At 40.4% G+C, this 7,770-nt stretch overlaps 1 long non-coding RNA gene across 1 annotated transcript; it reads left to right on the top strand.

The window, feature by feature from the left end:
• The first annotated feature begins 774 nt into the window (after positions 1–774).
• Positions 775–2,831, top strand: LOC122360226. Its single transcript, XR_006252790.1, has 2 exons — positions 775–1,951; positions 2,651–2,831. It is a non-coding gene; the product is annotated as an uncharacterized LOC122360226 (long non-coding RNA).
• The last annotated feature ends 4,939 nt before the right edge of the window (positions 2,832–7,770 follow it).

Below are 7,770 nucleotides of genomic sequence, written 5' to 3'. Positions count from 1 at the left end.
TAAGTAACTTTCCGACTATATGTCAACTAATTGTCTTTACTTCACTTCTACATGTGTACTACCTCTCAGAGTAGACTGTTAGGGTAGGGTTAGGGTTAGTAGAAGAAGGTTCTGATAGCCAGTATGTAGTATGTTGTGAACTAAAATAAAGTGTTAGAAGATATTAAACAGACAGTCTACTAATACTCTAATGACTGCTAGTTAACATGTAGTTACAGAGTTACTGACTGTTAGTAGTCAATCTATAACTTGTAAAAGGAAAGTGTTACCTAGTTAGGTTGCTATGAGTGAGAGACAGAGAGAAGGAATACTAAAATAAAAACAGAAATACGTCAGCAAACTGAAATAAAGTCTTCTATTTCACGCTGGCTTTAAGTGCTTCTTAATTGAGTCAAACCCCCACTGTAAAGTTCAGCTTATTGTATTTATATATATAAGATGTAAACCATAATACATTTTCATCGAATTGCAATTTAATGCAAAAATGTTGCATTTAGTTTAAACTTGAGTACTTGGGTATTTTCTGCAATATGGAGCATGAGTCAAATAAAGTACATTTTGGAGTTTGGTGTTTTATAGCGGGAGCCGTGTAAACCTTCTCTACTGCGTGCTCCATCAGAAAAACATCGGCATGCATCACGAGGAAGAATAAGCAATAACAGAACTCTGAGATCGTTGTTGATCTCTCCCTTCAGGCAATGAATTGATGCTTGTAAATATGAACCGATGAATCTTCTGAGGTGAAACTCTGATCAAGGCTGTATTTCTGCCACGGCCTGAAATGACACATGCTTACATCATCACACGGCAGTCAGACACGACGAGCGGCAGCAGCTCGCTGGCGAGGGGGAGGATGCGCTTCACACAACGTGAGACGCATTCATAACCTATCAGCATCTCAGCTCTGTCCCCGAGCAGGAATTACTGCACACAAATCCACTTAAGAGCCATTAGGTGAAAGTTGTTTCTAAGCCCAACGGAAAAAGCAATAAACCTGAATCAACCCAAACTCAAGCTTTTAAAAATGCATCCAATATACAAGCATTTACAAACACATCTGTGTTTTGGAGTTCATAAGATCTGAAATGAGGGGGTTCGTTGAATTTTATTCAGTTAGATGTGAATATGATCAAATTCCTGCATGCTGTGATATTTCCGTCTCTCTTCATCCGAGACAAAGCCTTCAGACGGGACGCTGTCGTCTTCTACAGGCGGATGCTGCTGCCATCCAGCTAGAGGCTGTGGAATAGCATGCGTCCGAGATCAGCGAGAGACGGGACTGTGCAACCTGCTTCGCTTTCATCCCTGAGCTCCGTGTGTGTGACCGAGACGAAGGAAGAAAGGAAAAGCACAGCTCATTCCTTCCAAACCAGCAAAACCTGCATCCTCAGACAGCAGCGTATGAAGCTCTCGTGTGTGTGTGTGTGTGTGTGTGTGTGTGTGTGTCGCTGCCGGCTCGAGCACTGTCTGCCCGAGTCAAACACACACACACTGCCCGCTTTCTGAGAGCTGCACTGCATGTCAGTCCCGTCCACCCATATCTGCTCTTCTGAGGGATCGTCTGGAGCACCTCGCATGCTTTTTGTCTTCTGCAGAGGGATCGGGAGCGTGATGGAGTTACGTCAGTGATTTCATTTGCTCCGGGACGTTGAGACTGTGAAAATAAAGGCGGATGAATGTGGACTGGGCACTCGTGCGTTTCGATGGGATGAGATTTGGAGGGAAATACACTTCTGAGTGTGTTTGCGGGAAGAGGATAAACATTCAGCCGGTCTGATGCAGTCAGGTCATGTCAAAGGAGAAAAGATGTGTAAATGCGTTCCTTCGATCGCTTCACCAGCTTTCCTCCAACTTTTCAGCAGCTGTGGATGAGCGCTCAGATCCGGAGGTCTGCCGGCCGGGCATCAGAAGGAAACCGCCCAGGAGAGCTTTAGTCCGAGTTATAGCGCATGTATGTTCCCTCAGACAGAAGTCTGTGTTGTACCTGCCGCCAGCTGCTGGTTATTTGCATGCGCTGTCTGCAGGTTTTCAATGCCTGATTCAACAAAGACACCGAAGAGATAAAGTAGTGGTTATTGTTTGATTTAAATATAGCGAAGCGCTATTTCATCTAATCATCTCGTTTGGTCGATGTGTCCTTCTTTTCTGTATATTCTTCTTGCTAATGTGCCATTTTTACTTTGTCTGTATGTGTCTTTCTTCTGTCACAGTACATGATATTCAGCCAAGTTGATTATGCCCGAGAAACGCTGGCGGTCAGCTGCGTTCTGGAGTTTTTCGCCTAATTGCATCATCTCGGTGAAACAGGGTCGTTAACCTAATTATTTGTCTGTGACTGAAGGGAGAATAGCAGCGTCTCTGTTCAAAACAGATGAAAATGGAAATAGAATAATCTTCAAACCATTAAATTGGCTTAATTTTAGATGATGCAAGAGATTTTTTAGGGCACATGTCGTCTGTGTGACAGCTTGGAAAGAGACTGTTTCCTCTCAGGCTTTCTCTACTTCATTTTTACATTTTCTTTTCCTCCCTTTTTTACGTACTGGTGTTGTTACTAACTAAACTAGCGTCACTACTAACTTACCCACGCAATAGTTCAGCTAGTTTCAGCCGAATCAGTCATCGCTCTCTCTCTCTCTCTCTCTCATAGGTTTCATTGGGATATCTGACAGAGTTTAGTGAAATTATTTGTTTGCACATAATGGAAAAAATCCACTGAATAAAAACACAATTAATTAGAACTTATACGTCTTGGTGCAATAATTAGTTAAACACTTTTTAAGACATTGTTTACTGTGGATGAACTGAATAAATTGGTGTTTGTAGCATTATATTTGTATTTATTGTATAATTTATTAACTGTGAATGAACTGTTAGACTACTCAACATTGATTGTATCTTGAGAAACCAGTTTGAGAATAGAGCAGCTGTTCTTCAGGGTTTTTCTTGTATATGTATGTAATGTGTTTTAGTTGTCAGACACAGTGCAGCCAGACATGGTTCTTGAAAACGGCATGTTTTTGTGGCGGAAACACTTCTCCAGATTGTCCTCCAGATATGGATGGGTGTAAAAACACGGTCGTATGGTTTTCTAATAATCAGATATCAGAGAGCGGCCAGAATTCAGCAACTTGCTCTCGTGAAAGATGAGACTCGCTGTGAGCGGATGAACAGCCGTCTGAAGCCGCTTCTGTTTTTGTCATTTTCACAGGCCTCTGAATGAGATATTTGAACTCGACTGATCTTTACTGTTTTTACGTTCCACACAGGTTCCCCTTACAAAGAATAGACGTATGATTCATGTGCAGCCATGAATACTTATTGAAAGGCATGTCATAGATGTGTGTTTATGGCTGATAGAGTTTAATCAGAATGAGAGGAGACCGCTGACGGCTGCATGTGAATGACATTAAAGACCTAACTCTTTTCATCCCACGGAAATTAAAAAAAGAGCCTAAATTACCAACAGATTTGGTTCATTTGACTATATACATATAATATTAAATAATAGTCTAAGGTAACACTTGTTAGACTACTAACAGTCAGTAACTACATGTTAACTAGCAGTCATTAGAGTATTAGTAGACCATCTGATATCTTCTAACACTTTATATTGATGAGTTACTCCATCTATACTACATACTGACTATCACAACCTTCTTCTACTAACCCTAACCCTACCCTAACAGTCTACTCTGAGAGAGTTAGTACACATGTAGAAGTGAAGTAATGAGAATGTGCTGTAGTTGAAAAGTTATTTATAGTTAGTAAGTTAGTAGTATAGTTAGTATGTCTAAAGTGGACTATCAGAATGAAGTGTAAGCTAATCTAGACTCAAATGTTAAAGATTAACAAGTCCATATTATCAGCACACACACACACACACACACACACACACACACACACACACACACACGCACGTGGAGGTTTGTGACGCAGCCGGGGGATGCCGATCGCCTCTGGTCTTGATTGAGAGTCGTCTGCAGCGCTGGGGCCCGGGGCCCGGGGCCCGGAGCCCGTCAGATCCGCAGCACAACACTTCTCCACTGGTTTGACTTCCCCTCTAACGGCCTCGTATGTCATCGTGTCACCAGGCAATTGAGGTTATTATGGGGCAGGGCAGACGACGGGCCATGAGGTCAGCAGACCGTACCGTCATTAGAAATGCAGGCCTGACCTACTTCAAACAGAGCGGACTGAACGATGAAAACACACAAAACAACAAGATGATCCAAGCTGCTCATGAAGATGAAGCCACCACACTGAAGGACAATCATCTCCACCGAATCCAATCAAAGTACCTTCTCATATTCATATTCAATTTTAACTTGCACTGAGTACAATCCGTTCATACGCCGAATCCTCTGAAACCGTCACAACCAGCCAATGGTGAAGGGCTATCTGTTTGTCTGTCCAATGAAAGATAGGGAGCGTTTCTAGGAAACCGGTCTGGAAGCATTATTTTTACAGTTACATACATAACACACTTCAGCTTTAGTGCAAATTGCTAGGTTTGCAACATAAACTGGTTAATTTAATTGTTATCTGATGTCACTTGCCAGTAAGTAAATAAATAAAGAAATAGTAAACAAATAGAGAGCTCACTTCTGATTTAGATGCCCCTGAACACCCTTTACTTGTGATAAAAATCACTTTAATGCTAATAACGCAGCAGCAAGAACATAAAGATAATAATAAACGGTAAACATGTGATGCTATTAATAAATGTTATGAACAGGAAGTGCTTTGCTTGTTAATGAAGGACGAGCATCACCGATGTGAGCAGACTGACATTTACAGCTCCTCAAACGCTCTCCTCCAATCAGAGTCTGTTTCATAGTGAACATGTGATGGAGTAGATAATAACAATGAATGTAACTGATTGAAGTATTTTCTGCTTCAATTGATGATATCATTGACATTATGAAGACAGGCATTTCTCAAACGCCGAAAGCCCTGATGAATGTAAGCCATCAATGGCGCAGCGATCGAATTAGCATTTTCCCTCTTAGATATAGATGTAATTCCTTAAAGCAGATGTAATGGAGCGCGTTCAGAGCCGTGGAGAGAGTCGAGCGCTCCGGTGTATAACAAGCAATTACAGGCACCGCATGAGCTGTGATGAAATACTCCTTCCACAAGAACAGCATTACAGCGCTACAAGATATACCATATTAGTCAGGTATCAAATCATTTCTAATATCCCCGGCACGCACGCTCTCTGGGCAAATAGATTTGTATGCATATTTGGCAACGCTGTGAACACCGAGCTTTGAATTTAATCCTAAATGTCCACTTTACAGGGTGAACCAAAATACTGGCAGAATATAACAAGCACGTTTAACTGATCTCTGGCTGTAGAAGATTAATGTTCGGTCATGTTTGAAAATATTATAACCGATAGAGTTAATAAAAGCAAACATGAGGTACAAACACATTTGCTTCATTTACACTAAAAGACGGATCTGGTCATGCAGATCTCAAAATGTATTCATTTACACATCATGTAAGAGTATGTGAGCTCAGCGTTTATTTATTTAATTAAAAAGAACTAAAGTTGCTGGAGTATGAACAAAATACTATTTTCAGTTTTCCTGTATATGTATATAAAATGTGTTGTAGTTCTGGAAGCCTGGTTTATCTCACAATTCTGACACCATGTCTTTTTTCCACTAAAAATTTGACTTCATATCTCACAATTCTGACTATTCTGACTTTATAGCATTGCATTTTGAATTTATAGCTCATAATGTGATTTGAGATCAGTAAAATGTTCTCGGGAAAAAAAAAAAAACATATGAACAGAATTTTCTTAATAATTGTGCACATACTGGACATTGTTAAAAATGTTTTTTGCAAATAAACCCCTCAGTAGATTCTGATATAATGTATATTATACATTAAATTTAAAAATAAAGTTTAAATGCAAAATCTACCAAACAATTTTCAGTGTATAAATGAAAAAAATATAAAAACTATAAATTATAAAATAATAATTCTAAGTGTTAAAGAAAGACTTTCGTGTCACGTTTACGTTTGAATAAAACAACAAGAACAATAATAATATTAAAAAGAAAAATAATAATAATAATAAATGATGTGTTTTGTTAAAAAGGCGTGATGTGTTTTGTCTTTTTCAGATGCACCAGACGCACGTCTCTCGCTCCACACCTAGATCTTCAGCAGGACATTTAAAGTCAATGATCATGTGTGAAGCACTTCTCTCAGGACCATTTGCTCTGATGAAGTCATTTCCACATGACAGTTTTTCAGCTGGTTACCAACAAAACCAACCCAACATCTAAATCCATCAGGAACGCACCGAGCAGCTTTCATAGCGTGATAATGGAGGCTATGATCAGACCGGCATCAGTCCAGACATCTGATAGAAAGGGAAACCAATCAGCGGGAGAGTTTTGCTTTTTTTCACCGGTTTCTTTTGGGCTGCATTAATGTGAGTGTGTTGTTTTGGTCATACATCACCCAAACAGGTAGAGCTTCATCTTCCACGGCCTGCTGATGACAGACGACACCGTCGCTGGGAGAACAGGCCTTTAATTCAATGTGCAATCAGTTTGATGGACAACCTCTCAGGCGAGCGCTGATGAATACGACCGCAGTATTTCATACCTGCTTCTGCTGTGTTTGTGCTCGTCTGCTGCTCCAGAAGTCCACTGGAACACACATCATTAAGATGCTGCTTTAACGTGTCACAACAGGACGGCTGACTGAGAACGAGAGAAGCAGCTCGTGTACGGAGAGTCGGTTTGACTCCGCTGTGAGATTCCCTGCAGTAAAACAAACCGTTAGTTATATATATATATGTACTGTATATGTATATCAACTTTTTAATAAACACACGCATACATTAACAATAATAATAACGAATACATAAATGTGTATATAACCGTTTCCTTTCACGTTCGCGGTCATTATTCCACTGTGAGCTACTGGAAAACATCAACGTAGTCAGGAGACACATGCTGACTAAATGCTGTTTAATATATGCGTTTGGTAGGCTGAGAACATATCCGAGGCTTTGTATCGAACACTTTAGGGAATGCGCTCTGTTGATCCTAGAGCTCTGCAATTAAATTAGATTTTTTAATGATATGCTTTATTCAAATCAGTCCCTGGTGGAGCTCCTAAGACAGGTGACTTATTGACTTAGGAGTTTGTGCATTCAAACATGGCATGAAAATGATGTTAGCGTCAACAGATTTTAGTGATCCACAAACATCTTGAATATACATGCGCTTACCTTTTTGCATCAAACCGGCGCTGGCATGACATCCATTAGCCATGCATGATTGCACTTGTGAGTACGTTCAGCTTTTAAAATGAGCTGCAGATCGCTGCTATCCGCTGGAGAGCGTGCATATTGGGCATTCTTGCTGACTGCTCGCTGTTGTTTCTTGCCATCTGTGACTTGCAAACTCTGGGTGAAGCAACATGGGTGTGTTTCCTAATTGGTGTGAGAGTTTCCAGGCATTCATTAGCACCTCCGCAGCTTTTCATTTAATAAACTTTTCACTTGATGCAACTTTTCACTTGACTTTAGAAAGACTCATTCTGCATTCAGAACATTAAAAATTAAAATGACAAGCTACAGTTGCTTCACGGCTCTACACTTGATCCAGAATTCAGCTTGGAAGCAAATCTCTGTGTTTTACAGACTAGTGGCATATGGTACGGTGATGGAATCGCTCAGTATGATCGACAGTATGATGAAAGTACGGTGATCAACACTTACCATATGTCAATATAAGC

Source organism: Puntigrus tetrazona, chromosome 16 (assembly GCF_018831695.1).
Source record: "Puntigrus tetrazona isolate hp1 chromosome 16, ASM1883169v1, whole genome shotgun sequence".
In the NCBI taxonomy this organism is placed as follows: domain Eukaryota; kingdom Metazoa; phylum Chordata; class Actinopteri; order Cypriniformes; family Cyprinidae; genus Puntigrus; species Puntigrus tetrazona.
Note: the sequence above shows the minus strand (reverse complement) of the source record. Positions and strands in the feature narration are given on the sequence as shown.